Below are 17,561 nucleotides of genomic sequence, written 5' to 3' on the forward strand. Positions count from 1 at the left end.
GCCTGATAATCCAGAAGATCTGACAAACTAGCACCTATCAGGACATATTGACATATTGATTCCCAACCAAAGGAACTTTACTTTATTTATAGAAGTTACTCCAATTTTTATGTATACTCTTACTGTAAAAAGCTATAAAACTATAAAATTGGTGTTAAACAGCAGAGTTAACCTTTAACATTATCTACTCCAAACTAGTATGTACAATACGAGACACAAAAACACAGGCAATTCTATTGTATTCCCCAAAGATGCAAAATAATAAAGGAATAATGGCCGTGTTGCTGACTCCAGCACGAATATAATTTGCAGAATTATGTTTTTTTTTCTTTCCCTTATCATTGCTGTTGACATAAGATAAAAAACATTTTGTAGTGCTGAATAAGAGAAAATTGCTTGTGTTTATTGTTAGACTATAACAATAGGAGATAAATGAAACAAACTTCAGTATGATACTAAGCAGCAGTTTCTTAAGGATTTGAGCACAAAAAAACAACAGATAAAGAATACATCATAAACCATATAACAGAGAAATGTGAGAAATCCCAATGGGGGTATAATAATAATAATAGTCATCATCATTCCTTGTATAGAGCACAAACATAGAGCTTTACAATTCAGAGAATAGCTTAAGGCCGGATGCACACGGGCGGATTCGTATTGCAGAATCCGGAGTGGGCGCCTGCCTCCAGATTCCGCAGCAAATACCGCCCATAGCATGCTATTGAAAATCGCTTTTTCACCTACATAAGCAGAAATAAATAGCAATTTTCTGCTCACAGAGGAAAAATTGTAGCATGTTCTATTTTTATGCACATTCCGAGTGGACGGCTTCCATTGAAGTCAATGGAAGCCGTCCAATCCACGGCCCTTTTGCAATGACATTGCGGAAAGGTAATGACACAGGAAAAGCAGAGGTTTAATAGAAAATCCACACTTCTTATGTCCAACCATCCATAGTACAGAGTGGATTTCAAAAAGGCAGGTACACGCGGATGCCGACCCGCCCATGTGCAGCCGGCCCAAGGCTGCTTTTACATGGGACAAGCTGTCGGGCAAACAATGCCCAACAGCTTGTCCCAGCGATAATCGTTCCTGTGTTTGATTGAATGGAGGTGGAGCCGGTCAGGGATCATTCTAGCCCACACACCTCCATTCACAGTAAGCAGGCCTGCCTGTTTACACTGAACGATACATGCCGAAACTGAATGACGAACAAAGACTTCTAATTCGTTGTACAGCCGCTGCATGCATTTACACTGAGTGATTATCATTCAGATTCTCGCTAAATCGCAGGAATCTGAAGGATATTGGTTTAGTGATAAAGGATCTTTAAAGAATCAGACAATACATAACAGACTGATTGATAAGTCAAACAAGAGGCATCAAACACCAAGAACAGGAGCATGGACTGTACTAGAAAACCACAGGAACAAACTAAGCTAGGCTACAAAAATATACATACCTTACACTATAACTGTTACCATGCGGCGGTGTGCAGGGTCCCGCGGTCAGGACGCGTCCCCCCCGGCTTGTTGTCTGGCTGCCGGGGGAGCAGGTGCCTGGCCGGCGTGGTGCTGGTGGCGTGCACCTGTGAGTGCAGCTGCCGTGCACAATCTCCCTTTTATTATGTTCTGTTGGGAATTGGCTGTCTCCCTCTCTCCGCCCCTGGGCGGAAGCTTTTGTTTAAAGGTTGGGCAGAGACTTGCAATCACCGGCAGTTATTGGTTTCTCTCAGAGTGCTAGCTAGTCTGCATCTGTTGGTCTCCTGCCTCTGTCATCTTGTCTGCTATACTTTACTATTGTCCGCTAGGTTTTTCCACCTGCCTCAGTTCTGCTTAGTATTGTTCGTGTTGGTTAATTACATCTGCCTTTTCTGTCGGTATTCTACCCTTTCTATCCAGGTACGCCAGCGTCCCTTTTCGGTCCCTAGTGAGAGTAGGGACCGTCGCCCAGTTGCCCGCCTGGGGTAAGCCAGGAGTGGAGCCAAGCAGGCAGGGACAGGGGTTGTGGGTGAGATCTAGGGCACCCGGGCTGGCATATCAAGGGTAGTATACCGTAACATAATAACTGGCCCTTAAAATTGCTCTCCAATGGAAGCCATGAGTACCCTCGCCAGTCAGTTGCAGGATTTAGTGGTCGTGATCCAAGACCTGTCGGGTCGTATGATGGCCCAGGAGCAGCGGGAGTTAGTGCATGTTTCTACCGCCCCTTCTATTCCTGAGCCCAGGTGTCCTTTTCCTGAGGTATTTTCAGGGAAGAGGAGCACATTTTTCGTTTTTCAGCAGGCATGTAGATCGTATTTTCGGATGCGGCCCCGCTCCTCCGGCTCAGAATCCCAGAAAGTTGGATTGATTATGTCCTTACTTTGAGGTCCCCCCCGGACATGGGCCTACTCCTTGCCCGAGAGTTCAGCTTGCCTGCAGTCAGTTGATTTGTTTGGCGGTATCTCATCCCATGTCTCTACGTCAGGGGCAGCAGTGGGTAGAGGACTATTTAGAGGACTATTAAATTTAGAGCTCTAAATTTAGACTGTATTCAGGTGAAACCTCTTGGAACGAAAGCGCCCTTAAAGATGTGTTCTTGTTGTGTCTTTCTGACGCTGTCAAGGATCTACTCATTTCTCATCCTGCTCCCGTGACACTCAATGATGCGATGGAATTGGCAGTCAAAGCTGACAGGAGGCTGAGATCTAGAAAAGAGGAACGTCAAGCCCGTAGGGCTAGGGAATCTGGCAGACCCGCTCCCCCTTCTCCCATACCAACTTCTGGTGCCCAGCCTATGGAAGTGGATCAGCTAAGTCTTGAGGAACAGCGACGGTTCCAGATGACTCATCACTTCTGCCTCTATTGTGGGAAAGCCTTACATCGTGTACTGCCCCGTCCTCAGAAGCATCTCCAACATCAGTCTGATCCGGCGGAAAACTTCAGATCCCAGATCCTATCTTCGGAGGATCGCCTAGGATCACAGGTACTCCCTAAGTTGTTGATGCCTTGTCAGATTGGCTTCCAGAATTTTACTCAGTCCAGTCAAGCTTTTATTGATTCGGGTGCTGCCGCCAATTTGATTAGTTTAAGTTTTGTCAGACCTCTGATAACTTGAAAGCTCTCCAGCGGCTTTTAGGTTTAGATTCATTAAGAATTATTCTGTTATTGCTCAACCCCTGACCGATCTTACCAAGAAGGGTGCCGACTTGGTAAGATGGTCGCCTGAGGCCCTAGAGGCTTTTAGTCATCTCAAAAGGGCGTTCACTGCTGCCCCGGTGGTAGTACAGCCTGACGCACGACGACCGTTCTTCATTGAGATCGATGCGTCTGAGGTGGGGGCAGGGGCTGTATTGTCTCAGGAAGTCAGCGGGAGACCTAGGTATAGTCCATGTGCGTTCTTCTCGCGGAAGTTCAGTTCGGCGGAACGTAACTACGACGTGGGTAATCATGAGTTATTGGAGACACCATCTTGAGGGTCTCTAGAAGAGTGGCGACACCATCTTGAGGGTGTAAGGCATCCCATTACCATGTATACTGATCATAAAAACTTGGTATATCTCGCCAATGCTAAGAGACTCACGGCTGGTCAGGCCAGGTGGGCATTGTTTTTTGCCAGGTTTAACCTTGTCGTCACATATATTCCAGGGGAGTGTTTCAGTTCGCCGGAAAGTGAGACAGTGGCTCCTGAGAATATCTTGGCACCTGGGGTGGTGGTGGCAGCTGTAGAATCTGATCTCGTTCCTCATCTGCAAAATTGTCAGCAGGACACTCCCTCTGGGGTGCCGGAGGGCAGATTGTTTGTGCCAGAGACCTTGCATCTCAGAGTCATTGAAGAGTCCCACTCATCTGTTCTCGCATGCCATCCGGGGGCTCAGGGGACTCTGGACCTTTGTACTAGACACAACTGGTGGCCAGGCATGTCTCGGGAGATCAGCGACTTTGTTAAGGGATGCTCTTTCTGCGCACACGGTTAAAGTCGGCGTCATCATCCGGAGGGGCCTCTGAGACCATTACTGGTGCCTTTTCGTCCGTGGTCACATTTATCGGTAGAATTTTATCACTGATCTACCTGAGTCTCAGAAGTTCACCACTATCCTACTTGTTGTAGACCGTTTCTCAAAGATGGCACATTTCGTGGCGTTAAAGAAGCTTCCTTTTGCGATAGAATTTTCCAAGATTTTTGTAAAAGAAATCATTCGTCTACATGGGGTTCCCGAGAACATTGTATCTCATCGCGGGGTTCAGTTCGTTGCGCAATTTTGGCGAGCCTTCTGTAGAAACCTGGGAACGTCGCTTTCCTTCTCGTCAGGTTTCCACCTGCAAACCAATGGTCAGACTGAGCGGAAGAACCAGGATTTAGTGCAATATTTACAGTTGTTTGCTAGCAAAAAGGCTCATCAGTGGGCAGAATTCCTGCCGTTGGCAGAGTTTGCACTAAACAACCGTACTTGTTCTTCCACTGGTGTATCTCCATTCTTTTGCGTATATGGTCAGCATCCTCACTTCCTTACAGCTATTTCTACTCTGTCTGCCTGTTCTGCAGCTCATGTTGCCACAGATGCACTACAGGGGGTATGGAAAGAATTAAAAAACAACCTGGAATCAACGGGGGCTCGTATTCAGTTGCGTAGTGGGAGGAGTCTGTCAGTATCTGAACCTAACAGGATGGGACAGAAGGTATATTTGTCTTCTAGAAATCTCAAATTGAAGGTTCCGTCTTTGAAACTGGCGCCGCGTTACGCGGGTCCCTTTGTCATAACACAGGTAGTAAATTTGCATGCGTTTTTTGGACTCCAATCACAGGCTAAACCGTATTAGTGCAATGTTTTTGTACTTGATTGGCGATCACCTCTTGTTCATCATCGATCACAACATTGGTGTAACGAGCTCTTAGTGCTCCAGCTTAGTGTTAGTGCTAGGGTGGGGTACTATATTTGTTCCCCTCTGTATATAACCCTACAGAAACTGATTTTAAGAACAGGTGCTTAAAATGACATATTTTGTATAAAATAAATAGGTCATTGCAATGTGATATAATGATTATGTCCAATCATTGCAAAGAGAAGTAAAACTACAGGTATGCATTAATTTCAATAGGCACCTTGCTACTGAGTTTCCAAGCAAATTGTGGCTGACAGGAGGGGAGGACAGAGCAACAATACAACCTGTGATCAGCATCGTCAGGGATCCTTTTACCAGAAAAAGGCATTGTCTAGATGAGACAACCCCTTTAATGTACTGCAGTATGTAATGAAAAAATATATATTTTCATAAGGAGCAAGCCTGTTATGTCCCTAGTTTATTCCCCCTTACCCAACCATGAATCAAGACACAGTTTATTGTGTCTTGCAAATTGCAAATTTTTCATTACCTAAAAGTTTAGGTACATAAAAGGTCACTCCGTACCTCCATCAGCTGCGTCATCCCTGATTGGTCAAGCTTCCCTGCCCTCAGCCAATCACTTGTGCAGCCTCATGACGACTGCTCTCGTGCAGCCTATATAAGCAGGCAGACTCACTGTTGACTCGTTCGATGAGAATTGGTCACTTATTTTTTAGTGTTTCACATTCACTATGTGAAACATTGAAATAGAAGTGTTTAAATGGGACAAGTGAAAGAGCCAACGGTGATTTTCATGCCCGCAGAAACTGAACGACGAATGAGAAGCGAATGATTCTCGTTTTTCACTAAGTCATTGGCTTGCATTTAGACTGAACCGTTCACTTTCATTCGTCTGAACGGTATCGTTCCATCTAAAAGCACCATTACAGTTACAAGAAAAGGTAAGTATAGCCTTTGGAATGACCTGGATTTCTACATTGATTACTGATAAAATGCAGTCAGATTGTTATCCAAGTCACAATTATAATTTACATGAGACAATTATCACTCATTTTCAGTGGTTTGAACGAATTTTGAGCGATAGACAATCACAGTCTAACCAGTCTAATAATATTCAAGAGCTCTGCCATTTATGGAACATAATGGGTAAGTATCCACAGTGCAGGGAGAAAAGGTAAGTGAACCTCTGTGTCAATGACTTCCCTAAAAACTAAAGCCCCATTTAGACACATAGAATATCGCTCGAAACTCGTTATAACGATAAAAGTGAGCTTTTAATGACGGATGTTTTTTTCCTAACGAAAATCGTCGGAAAATATTGGGCTTTTCAGTCGTTGTATTATTGTTGTGTTTGCATTGAAAACTACCCTAAAGTCGCTGAACGACGTCATTTTAACCAAATGATAAGCAAACAGACGAAACGACGGATTTTACGCAGACTGAAAGACAACGATGAGCAAATCTTTAACGAAAACTGCACAACAGGCGCAAGATAAACACAACGATTATCGCTTAAACGATGGCTTTTGAGCAAATTTCGAGCAATAACGTTGTGTCTAAATCAGCCTTTAGTGCTCGAAGGTGTTTCAATTAAGGAAATAAGATTAGGAGTATGGGTTTAATGGGTGCCTTGACCCCTAAATAAATGCACATAGAAGCTAAGCAAGACAAATTGGTGTATGGGAATAATGCCTTAGTGAAAACAACTTTTAAAAGACCTCAGAAGATGTGTTATGTGCATTGCTGAAGACCCGGGTGTACATAAATCTACAATTAGACAAAATAGCTACAAGTAGAAATACTACACGCCGGTTGCTACTTTCCCTAGGAGTGGGAATCCTGTTATGATCAATTTAAAAGCATACTAGGCAATCTTGAAAGAGGTGAAAACCGAAGGCTAACAGGAAAATACCAACAGAAGACTTACTAGTGAGGTACCACAGGGGTCAGTATTGGAGGGGGTCACCATTACTAGTGGAGTACCACAGGGGGCAGGATTGGAGAGGTCACCATTACTAGTGGGGTACTGCAGGGGGCAGGATTGGAGAGGTCACCATTACTAGTAAGGTACCACAGATGGCAGTATTAGAGGGATCACCATTGCTAGTGGGGTACTGCAGGAGGCAGGATTGGAGGGGTCACCATTACTAGTGGGGTACCGCAGGGGGCAGGATTGGAGGGGTCACCATTACTAGTAAGGTACCACAGATGGCAGTATTGGAGGGGTCACCATTACTAGTGAGGTACCGCAGGGGGCAGGATTGGAGGGGTCACTATTACTAGTTGGGTACTTCAGGGGGCAGGATTGGAGAGACCACAATTACTAGTGGGGTACCGTAGGGGGCAGGATTGGAGGGGTCTCCATTACTAGTAAGGTACCACAGATGGCAGTATTGGAGGGGTCACCATTACTAGTGGGGTACCGCAGGGGACAGTATTGGAGGGGTCACCATTACTAGTGGGGTACCGCAGGGGGCAGGATTGGAGGGGTCACCATTACTAGTGGGGTACCGCAGGGGACAGTATTGGAGGGGTCACCATTACTAGTGGGGTACCACAGGGGGCAGGATTGGAGGGGTCACCATTACTAGTGGGGCACCGCAGGGGACAGTATTGGAGGGGTCACCATTACTAGTGGGGTACCGCAGGGGGCAGGATTGGAGGGGTCACTATTACTAGTTGGGTACTTCAGGGGCAGTATTGGAGTGGTCACCATTACTAGTGGGGTACCGCAGGGGATGGTTTTGGGCCCTTTTCTTTTTAATATATTTATTAATAACCTGGTAGAAGGATTGTGCAGTAAAATAGCAATTTGCAGATGACAGAAAACTATGTAAAGAAATTAACACAAGAGAGGATGCAAGGAGATTGCAAAAGGATCTGGATAAGTTGGGGGTAGAAAATTGGCAATCACTGATAAATGTAAGGTTCTGCACACGGGCAGCGAAACCGCTGGGTAATACTGACATGGAAAAGGACTTGGGGATTTTAGGTAACTGTAAGCTTAACTGGAGCACCCAGTGTCAGGCAGCTGCTGCCAAGGCAAATAGGATCATGGGCTGCATCAAAAGATGTCTAGGAGCACATGATGAAAGCATTTTTCTTCATTTTTACAAGTCACTGGTTAGACCACACATGGAATATTGGGGACAGTTTTGGGCATCGGTACTCTGGAATGACATATCAGAGCTTGAGCGGGTACAAAGGCAGGCAACCAAAGTAATAAACGGAATGGGTGGACGACAATACCCAGAGAGGTCATCAAAATTGGGGTTATTTAGTTTGGAAAAAAGATGTCTGAAGGGCAACCTAATAACTATATATAGCTATATCAGGGGACAATACAGAGAACACTCCTATCATCTACTATACCCAGGACTGTGGCTATAACAAGGGGGCGCCCTCTATGTCTAGTGGAAAGAAGCTGTCATCACCAACATAGAAGGGGATTCTTTACTGTAAAAGCAGTGAGACTATAGAACTATCTGCGATACAATATTATATGTTATAATAAGAGATGAGCAAGCACGCTCTGTAAAGGCAGGTACTCGAGTAACTGCATACTTGTCCGAGCAAATGTGGGGGAAGGGGGGGCGGCGTGGGTGAGCAGGTGGGAGCTGGGGGGAGAGAGAGATTTGCTTGGACGAGTATAAAGTTACTCGAGTATCTGCCTTTACCGAGCCTGTTTGCTCATCTCTAGTCATAATCATTAATAACTTCAGAAGGTTTCGGTGATCCGGGGATTATTCTGATTGCCAAATTAGAGTCGGGAAGGAATTTTTTCCCTTCAATGGGGATAATTTGTTTCTACCTCATTGGGGTTTCTTTGCCTTCCTCTGGATCAACATTAGGGGGTAATAGGCTGCACTGGATGGACTTTTTTTTCAGCCTTAGATACTATATTATGTTACAACAAATTGCAAAAAACTCTGTTCATGTGTCCACTATTAGAAAAACACTGAACAAGAATGGTGGCTATGGGAGTACACCACAAAGTAAGCTGTTGCTGTCCAAAAAGAAAAAATACTGCTCCCCGTCTCAAGTTTTCCCGAGACCACCATGCCGCTTCTCGGAAAATGTCCTATGGATGATGAAAGAAAAGTGGAACTTACTAGCACACATGCATTATGCTATGTTTGCACACAAAAACACTACATATCAAAACTAAAACCTTGTCCCAGCTGTGAAGCATGGTGAAGGCCTGGACACCTTGTGATAACTGAGGGAGAAATTATATGGTGTATCAAACCATATCATAGGAGGATGTAAGGGTAGTAATCCATGACAAGTCAAGCTGAAGGTCAGGAAGGGTATTTTTTTCTCCTTAAGGAGAGAATCTAGAAGGTGTGAGGACACTTACAAGGCCATCCATGCTCCTCTGGGAAATATGCAAATGTGAAGATGGAATAATGTTTCTGCACTGGGAATTGTGAGCCAAAGTCATAACAACCATGCACAGACAGCTATTTTGGGGTGATTGCCCCTCATCAGTATGCAGCAGGTTTCTGGCTTGGTTAGTGAGAGGCCTGATGCAACAAGACAATAAGCCCAAAGCACAAAAGTAAATGAACTAATGAATGGTTGCAAAAGATTTCCGTTTTAGAATGGCCAAGTCAGAGTCGTATGTGAATGCTTTCCAAAATGACAACCATGTATAGCGTATCTCCAAAAAGGGCAGATTTTGCTGCGGGAATCCCGCATGTGGAATCCGACAGGTTCGTGTGCAGGCGGCCATAGACTGAACGATTTATCGTTCATTTGAATGAGCCAACAATATGTCTGCTTGTTCAAACAATAATCTGCTCGTCTTTAGGGACCATTATTCACCAATGACTAATTGATAAATCACCTACACATGCGACACTGATTCACTGAAACACTGTTAAAGATGTACTTACTGTAAGACAAATTTGATAAAATGAATGATACATTAAAAAATGTTCTAATTGGAACAACTCATGCAGGCAGATTAGCAGATATGAAAAGGCAAAATCATTTGCTACTTCAAGCACTAACTGCATATTTGGACACATTTCATGCAAGGCTGGATTAAATTAGCACAGCAGATTATTATGATCTGTTCCTTACTATTTGCTTTGAGCAACAAAACAAGATTTTAACGAATATACGCCTGTACCATCTAGAAGCATTAAAAATTAGATGAGTCATCTATGTTATAAATACTTACCAAATCCCTAAATTGTAAATATGTGAGCTATTTCATTTGAAATGTAGGTGTAACCGAATATGCTGTTGATAAAAGCAATTGAAATCCTTACAATGATAGAACTGCAGCATTAAAGGGATTTTCGACGCAAAGTCTAGTACTATTGACGACCTATTCTCTGGATAGATCAATAGTTCATCGGTCAAGGCCTGTCGCTCGGCATCCGGGCTGATCGGTTGAGCGGGCATCTGCTGTCGGCGCCACTGCATACAGCCGCTGCTCCGACCCCTGTGTAGTGGCCCGCGCTTGTACTGAAGGCGCAGTTGTCATTTACATCAATGGGACCTGTGACTGTAGTTACAAGGGCCAGCCACTACACAGGGGTTGAAGTAGCAGCTTCTTCTCCGACCCCTTTGTGTAGAGGCACTGACAGCAGGCTCAGCTAATCAGCCATGATGTTGAGTGCTGGACCCTGGCCAATCAACTGATGATCTATCCTGAGGATTGGTCATCAATGGTATTTTGGAAAACCCCTTTAATAGCTGTTGATTAAAATGAGACATTAGTAATTAAAATATTAACAATGGTTACATTAAAAGCATGATCCAGAGACCTTTATCCTTCAAACAGTCAGACATATAGAGCTTGCCATACATGGCTATATTTCCATGGATGCTATGACATTCCTATATTCATACTGTTAACTATATCACAAAGTACACTGATGTGCTCGAAGTCATGGGACACCCTCTAGCCCAGCGGAGTGCAGTAACTCGACATGGCATTGATTTCATTAGTGGGTGAAAGATTGTTGGCGAGTTGTTGAGCTATGTTATCTGGATACCTACGCATAGCTCCATGGTATTTGCAGGTGCAGGATCTTAGTAAGAATGGACCTCTCCACCGTATCTCATAAATGCTTGATTGAGCTCATTTTGGGTGAACATGCAGGCCACACCATTCATAGGAACTTTCCAGAATGCTTCAAACCAAACCAGTTTTGGACAACTTGGGTCTGATGGCACGGTACATTATCCTGCTGGAATATCTCATCATTGTGGGGTAAATGAAGTCTATGAAGGGCCGCAAATGGTCACTAAGCAGTAAAAAGTAGCGGGAACTGGTCACTTATGTGTTTAAGCAGACCAGTAGACCCAACCCATGGCATGAGAACACACCCCACAACAGAATGGAACCACCAGCCAGAACAGCGCCCTGTTGATAACTGAGGTTCATGGCTTCATGGGGTATGTGCCACACATGAACCCTACATTCAGTTATTTGAAACAATCAGTAACATGACTTATTAGACCATGCCACATATTGCTAGTCCTCTAGGGTGCAGTTAGCAACCTCACAAGCCCAGGTGAGTTGCTTCGTTCAATGTTGTGGTGTTAATGGAGATGCTCTGTTGGATCTTCTGTTCCTACATCCCATGGAAGTTGAGGAATGCTGCACTGACCTGTGGGATATGTGTATTGGGCCTTCTGCATTGAATACAAATGTGATATCTGCTGGAGTCACTTGTCCGTTCGCATGGACAATTATAGCCAAATACTGCTGGTCACAATCATTAAGCATCTGCGGATGGCCACTGCACTGTCTATTATGGATAGTAATGCCTTCAGTTACATCTTCCCTGTAGTCAATGACACTATGGATTGAGGAATGTTAAATGCCTGCACAACTTTGGAAATGTAATGTCCCATCCGTCCGGCACCCACTATTATCTTCTTTCAAACTCGGATAATTCACACTTCCTTGTCATAAGCCAGTGGTGGCGAACCTATGGCAAGGGTGTCAGAGGCGGCATGCAGAGCCCTGCCTGCTGGTATGCAGAGCCGTCGGACGCTCACCACGGTAGTGAATACTGGCAGGGGCCGCGGCTCTCCTGCCGGTATTCACTCAGCTACGTTGCTAGCGGCACTGATCCCGGAGCACAGTGTGATGTCAGTGTGCAGCTGGGATCCTCCTCCTCCCTCCCCTGACGTCTCTTCTTAGGTTCCGTGAGAGCAGAGGGGAGAAGGCATCCTGCAGCACACTGATGTCACACAGTGACCTGGGATCAGCACCAGCAGCACCGCCTAGCAGAGGAGGAAGGGGTAAGTATATGGGTCTCGGGCTGCTGTGGGATGTCACTACTACTACTGGGGCTGCTGTGGGATGTCACTATTACTACTGGGGCCACTGTGGGGGGTCACTATTACTACTCGGAGCCTGCTGTGGGGGGTCACTATTACTACTGTGGCAGGTCAATATTACTACTGGGGGCCACTGTGGGATGTCACTATTACTACTGGGGCCACTGTGGGATGTCACTATTACTACTGGAGCTGCTGTGTGGTGTCATTATTACTAATTGGGGCTGCTTTGGATGTCACTATTACTAGTGGTGCCGCTGTGGGATGTCATTATTGCTGCTGGGGCCACTGTGGGATAACACTATTACTGCTGGGGCCGCTGTGGGGGGGTCACTATTACTACTGGGAGCTGCTGTGGGATGTCACTATTACTACTGGGGCCACTGTGGGATGTCACTATTACTACTGGGGCCGCTGTGTGGTGTCACTATTACTACTCGGGACCTGCTGTGGGGGGGGGGTCACTATTACTACGGAGGCAGGTCACTATTACTACTGGGGGCTGCTGTGGTGGACACTATTACTACTTGGAGCTGTTGTGGGATGTCACTATTACTACTGGGGCCGCTGTGGGGGTCACTATTACTATTGGGGGCCCGCTGTGAGGGGTCACTATTACTACTTGGGGTCCGCTGTGGGGGGTCACTATTACTACTGGGGCCACTGTGGGGTATCACTATTACTACTGGGGGCCGCTGTGGGGTGTCACTATTACTACTCAGGACCTGCTGTGGGGGGGTCACTATTACTACGGAGGCAGGTCACTGTTACTACTGGGGGCTGCTGTGGTGGACACTATTACTACTCGGAGCTGTTGTGGGATGTCACTATTACTACTGGGGCCGCTGTGGGATGTCAGTATTACTACTGGAGCCACTGTGGGGGGTCACTATTACTACCGGGGGCCTGCTGTGGGGGTTACTATTAATACTGGGGACCCGCTGTGGGGGTCACTATTACTACTGGGGGCCCGCTGTGGGGGTCACTATTACTACTGTGGCCTGCTGTGGGGGACACTATTACTACTGGGGCCGCTGTGGGATGTCAGTATTACTACTGGAGCCACTGTGGGGGGTCACTATAACTACCGGGGGCCTGCTGTGGAGGGTTGCTATTACTACTGGGGGACGCTGTGGGGAGTCACTATTACTATTGTGGCCCACTGTGGGGGGGTCACTATTACTACTAGGGGCCACTGTGGGGCACACTATTACTACTAAGGGCCGCTGTGGGGGACACTATTACTACTGAGGGCCCGCTGTGGGGGGTCACTATTACTACTGTGGCCTGCTGTGGGGGACACTTTTACTACTGGGGGCCGCTGTGGGATGTCACTATTACTACTGGGGGGGCCGCTGTGGAGGGTCGCTATTACTACTGGGGGCTGCTGTAGGGAGTCACTATTATTACTGTGGCCTGCTGTGGGGGGTCACTATTACTACTGTGGCCTGCTGTGGGGGACACTATTACTACTGGGGGCCACTGTGGGATGTCACTATTACTACTGGGGGCCCACTGTGGGGGGGTCACTATTACTACTGTGGCCTGCTGTGGGGGCCACTATTACTACTGGGGGCCACTGTGGGATGTCACTATTACTACTGGGGGCCCGCTGTGGAGGGTTGCTATTACTACTGGGGGCCGCTGTGGAGAGTCACTATTACTACGGTGGCCCACTGTGGGGGGTCACTATTACTACTGTGGCCTGCGGTAGAGGTCACTATTACTGCTGGGGCCCGCTGTGGGGGTCACTATTACTACTGTGCCCCGCTGTGGGTGACACTATTACTACTCGGAGCCGCTGTGGGATGTCACTATTACTACTGAGGCCTGCTATGGGGGGGTTACTATTACTCCTGGGGTCCGCTGTGGGGAGTCACTATCACTACTGTGGCCCGCTGTGGGGGGACACTATTACTTCTGGGGGCTGCTGTGGGATGTCACTATTACTACTGGGGCTGCTGTGAGATGTCACTATTACTACTGGGGCCACTGTGGGGATCACTATTACTACTAGGGGCCACTGTGGGATGTCACTATTACAGCTGGGGCCACTGCGGGATGTCACTATCACCGGTGGGGCCGCTGTGGGATGTCACTATGACTACTGGGGGCTGCTGTGGGGTGTCACTATTACTATTGGGGCCACTGTGGGGTATCACTATTACTACTGGGGGCCACTGTGGGGTGTCACTATTACTACTTGGGGCCACTCTGGGGTGTCACTATTACTACTCGGGGCCGGCTGTGGGGGATGTCACTATTACTACGGAGTCGGGTCACTATTACTACTGGGGGCTGCTGTGGCAGACACTATTACTACTCTGAGCTGTTGTGGGATCTCAGTATTACTACTGGGGCCGCTGTGGGGGTTACTATTACTACTGGGGGCCTGCTGTGGGGGGGGGGTCACTATTACTAGTGTGGCCGGTCACTATTACTACTGGGGGCCGCTGTGGGGGACAATATTACTACTGGAAGCTGCTTTGAGATATCACTATTACTACTGGGGCCCCTGTGGGGGACACTATTACTACTGGGGGCTGCTGTGGGGAAGTCACTATTACTACGGAGGCAGATCACTATTACTACTGGGGGCTGCTGTGGTGGACACTATTACTACTCGGAGCTGTTGTGGGATGTCACTATTACTACTGGGGCCGCTGTGGGATGTCAGTATTACTACTGGGGCCACTGTGGGATGTCACTATTACTACTGGGGGCTGCTGTGGGATGTCACTATTACTACTGGGGCTGTTATGGGATGCCACTATTACTACTGGGGGCGCTGTGGGTGTCACTATTACTAATGGGGGCTGCTGTAGGATGTCAGTATTACTACTGGGGCCGCTGTGGGGTGTCATTATTACTACTAAGGGCTGCTGTGGGGGTCACTATTACTACTGGGGGCCACTGTGGGATGTCATTATTACTGCTGGGGCCACTGTGGGATGTCACTATTACTGCTGGGGCCACTCTGGGATGTCACTATTACTACTCGGGGCCTGCTGTGGGGGGAGGTCGCTATTACTACTGTGGCAGGTCACTATTACTACTAGGGGCCGCTGTGGGATGTCACTATTAGTACTGGGGCCGCTGTTTGGTGTCATTATTACTACAGGGGCCGCTGTGGGGGTCACTATTGCCACTGGGGGCCCGCTGTGGGGGTCACTATAACTACTAGGGGCTGCTGTGGGATGTCACTGTTACTGCTGTGGCCGCTGTGGGATGTCACTATTACTGCTGAGGCTGCTGTGGGATGTCACTATTACTACTAGGGGCCACTGTGGGGTGTCACTATTACTAATAGGGGCCGCTGTGGGGGTCACTATTACTACTGTGGCCCGCTGTGGGGGGTAACTATTACTACTGAGGGCCACTGCGGGGGTTACTATTACTACTGGGGGCCTGCTGTGGGGGGGGGGGGGGTCACTATTACTAGTGTGGCCGGTCACTATTACTACTGGGGGCCGCTGTGGGGGACAATATTACTACTGGAAGCTGCTGTGGGATGTCACTATTACTACTGGGGCCGCTGTGGGGTATCACTATTACTACTGTGGCCCCTGTGGGGGACACTATTACTACTGGGGGCTGCTTTGGGAAGTCACTATTACTACTGGGGCCGCTGTGGGATGCCACTATTACTACTGGGGCCCCTGTGGGGGACACTATTACTACTGGGGGCTGCTGTGGGATGTCACTATTACTAATGGGGCTGCTGTGGGGGTCACTATTACTACTGGGGCCTGCTGTGGGGGGGACACTATTACTACTGGGAGCTGCTGTGTGAAATCACTATTACTACTGTGGCCAGCTGTGGGGGGTTACTATTACTACTGAAGCCGCTGTGAGGGAAACTATTACTACTGGGGGCTGCTGTGGGATGTCACTATTACCACTGGGCCGCTGTGGTGTGTCAGTATTACTACTGGGGGCTGTTGTGGGATGTCACTATTACTACTGAGGCTGCTGTAGGGTGTCACTATTACTACTGGGGCCTCTGTGGGGGTCACTATTACTACTGGGGCCTGCTGTGGAGGAGTCACTATTACTACTGGGAGCTGCTGTGGGATATCACTATTACTGCTGGGGCCTCTGTGGGATGTCACTATTACTACTGAGGGCCGCAGTGGGGTGTCATTATTACTACTGGGGGCTGCTGTGTGATGTCACTATTAGCACTGGGGCTGGTCTGGGGGGGGGGGGGGGGATCACGATCACTGCTGGGATATGTTTACACGTGGCAGAAATGCTACAGAATGTCCTCAGCAGCAATGTCCGTGGCAAATTCCACAGAATTTCAGCATCCAAAAGCAGTCAAAATCTGTACCCATTCTATTTTGAAACAGCCTTGTCCTATTAAGAACGATGGAGGTAAAAGTCATACTCTGTGATAAGCCCTGCCCCTGACATGTTGGCACTTTGCGATAAAAAAAAAGTGGGTTTTGGGTTGCAGTTTGGGCACTCTGTCTCTAAAAGGTTCGCCATCACTGTCATAAGCAGATTGGCCAATGTTCAACCTCGCTCACAAGATAAGACAATGTATAAAGATGTGGACATTTTCAGGCCGTCACCTGAGGCAATGCCACCTCATAATCAATTTAGATATTGCTATCCCATGACTTTTGGCATGTCATTGTAAGATTCCTTAAAAAGTCAAATTCCATTTGGATGAACTCCCATTTTTTCATTTGGACATCCAGTATACTTGTGGCAGTGCATATGGGGTCTGAAGAGTGTCCAAAAATATGGAATATCAGCTGAAAGCATCAACAGTTTGTCTATAAACATCCATGCTTAGATTTGACAACTGCATTTGTTTATCTCTATAAGGAAAGGGAGATAAGCTGCTAACAGACATCTGGCATTGCTTACGTTCCACAGCAACAACAGACCGGGCACACTAAAATAGAACACATTGAATATTTCATCCCCATGGCAAACGTTGTGTGGCAATAGGGTTGCCACCATACACATTAATTAGGAAGTCCAAGATTAGACAGAAGGGTCTGTTTTAACACAGAATCAGTACCAAGTCTGTCCATTGGCTTTGTCTGGTACTCTAGTTCATGCACTTATTCGGTGATGAGTGGTAAGACAGTCTATGCTTACATTTCAGAAACGAAGGCCGGTTTCACACAGCCAAGAAACGTGCACGAATATGAACCCCATACTTTTGAATGGAGTCATATCCTATCTTTTTGTATACCTCGGAACACATCACCCATTGTTTTCAATGGGACAGTAAAACACGAGTGTGCTGGGAGGTTCCCCATTGAAAACAATGGGAAACACTTGCCAGTCTCTAATGTAGCTGAAAGCTGCGCTAGAGGATCGCTACTTCACCAAAGTGATCGGGGGTGTTTTTGCCAGAAAAACGTCTCTTATTGGCATGAAAATGCACGCTGCCAAGTGCGATAA

The 17,561-nt window shown here is 47.0% G+C and overlaps 1 protein-coding gene across 2 annotated transcripts in view; it reads right to left on the bottom strand.

Moving 5' to 3' along the window:
• The window catches only part of PSD (pleckstrin and Sec7 domain containing), a 216,582-nt gene that overhangs the window by 167,057 nt on the left and 31,964 nt on the right, over nt 1-17,561 (bottom strand). The window lies entirely within an intron of this gene.

This window comes from Eleutherodactylus coqui, chromosome 4 (assembly GCF_035609145.1).
Source record: "Eleutherodactylus coqui strain aEleCoq1 chromosome 4, aEleCoq1.hap1, whole genome shotgun sequence".
Lineage (NCBI taxonomy): Eukaryota > Metazoa > Chordata > Amphibia > Anura > Eleutherodactylidae > Eleutherodactylus > Eleutherodactylus coqui.